A 2,128-nucleotide genomic window follows, 5' to 3' on the forward strand; every position below is an offset into this window, starting at 1 on the left:
AGAAGGCTGAGAGCCACACCAGGCTCCATTGTCTGTTTTGACATGGTTTCTATGGCTGGATACCCTTCCTAATGCCAACCACTTTACAAAGTGCACTGGTTGTTTTCTATGTGGTACCACCACCGACAGGGCCACAAAGTAACTTGCAGGACTAATAAAACCCCTCAACTGGGAGTGGACAGTTGTATTGGTGGGTTGGTGAGGTATTGAGCCAGTTGATGAGAGATTAAAGATATACAGGTTTCTTGCAGTAGAGTAGACACATGGATACCTCAGTTGGAAGGGGAAGAGAGTGAGTTAGAAAGTAAGGTAAAGAGAGCAGGTGAGCCACAGAATAAGATAAAGAAAGCAGTGCACACATAAGCAAAATCTATAGATCTGCACATACAGACATCAAATACTTGCACATATCCACACAACAATGCATAACTGCCCTGTAGATGTTGAAACTCCAGTGAAAGAGCCTTGTATCTAGCTTAGAAACTGGTTCTTTCTCCATTTGCAAGACATCTTCAAATAATGCTACATACATGCATATATTAGATAGATAATGCTACATACATACATATATTACATAGATGCATGCATGCATGGATAGCTAAACATGTACATTTCTACAAAGTGTTTCCATCAAATACAGAAATGGTGAAAGTACAGAAGCAAAAAATAGCTTCCAATGTCCAAGCAAGGGAACACACACACTGATGCACTGCTAATTATATTTGTAGATTTTCCTTTTTAGTTCGGTGGTGAGTCAGAAGAAATAGTTGTGCACTGACGTAAAGGCCTTAAAGTATTTGTAATAAGTCCTAAATCTAAGTTCATATTCCATCAAAGTCAACTTTAGTGTCATTCTTCTGGGGTCAATAAAATAAGTGCAATCAAATACTTAGATTAATCCAATCTTAATTAACAAAAACTTTTTGCTTTCGTTCACAAATGATAGTTTTCGTTATTACAAATGACAAAATGTCGAGAGAGTTTTTGTTCTTGGTGTAGTTGTAGTGGTAGATTGTGGTTAGTTGCTTGTCAGTTACTTGTTCGTCCTCCAACTGTTCATTATCTTTGTGTTGTCAGCTGCTGTCCGCTGTCTCTGTTGGTCAACTCTTACAGCAGCGTTTCTCAACAGGGGTTCCCCGGAACCTTAGAGTTCCGCGAGAAAGAGTGAGATAAGCTAATGCTAATTTTGGTAAATTTTCAGATTAACACCCGCACGATTTTCGCTAGGGATTTAGGGTTATAGTTTTAGGGCCAGGGTTAGGGTTTAGGGTTACGGTTAGGGTTAGGGATGGAATTCCCTAACAGTAACTGTAACCCTAACCCTAAAACCTAACCCTAACACCCTAGTGAAAATCGTGCGGGTGTTAATCTGAAAATTTACCCTAATTTCATGATCTTAAAATTTCTATACTACTTGTACAAAATATTGGTACTATTCAAGAAGAGTAGTCCCAGTGCGCGCACTCGCGCATCCGCGCTAGCTAGTCATGACTAGTCAATCCTACAACGACTATCTAGCGTGAATGCGCGTATGCGCAAAACATGTATGAGGGGTTTTTTTAAAACAAAGTAAAACATTTTTTTTAAAACAAAGTAAATAATTTTTTTGACGATCTTTCGATACGAGTCGAGTTCGAAATATCGGCGTTTTCCATAAAAAGTGTCTTTGGCGATCTTTACCAAATATCAGCCTTTTCCATAAAAAGTGTTGGAGAGAAAGAGGGAAACGACGTCGTAAAAGCGAAAGAGATACAGAGAGCGCAATTTCTTTTGAAGGGTTTAGGGTTAGGGTTAGGGTTATGGTTTGAAGGGTTTAGGGTTTTAGGGTTAGGGAATTCCGTCCCTAACCGTAACCCCAAACACTAACCCTAACACCGTAGTGAAGATTGTGCGGGTGTTACGGAAAAGGCCGATCTTTGGTAAAGATCGTCGAAGACACTTTTTACGGAAAAGGCCGATATTTCGGACTCGTATCGAAAGATCGCCATTTTTTTTGTTGAATCTTCCCCATCTTACTCTTAAGACGTTTCTTTACGTTCTTCCAGGATGTATTTTGGTGTCACATCTATTTCAGTAATCCCATTGTACGCACTCCAACAATCAGAATATATAGTCGTCCCTGGTTTGA

The sequence above is a fragment of the Octopus bimaculoides genome, chromosome 1 (genome assembly GCF_001194135.2).
Source record: "Octopus bimaculoides isolate UCB-OBI-ISO-001 chromosome 1, ASM119413v2, whole genome shotgun sequence".
Taxonomy (NCBI): domain Eukaryota; kingdom Metazoa; phylum Mollusca; class Cephalopoda; order Octopoda; family Octopodidae; genus Octopus; species Octopus bimaculoides.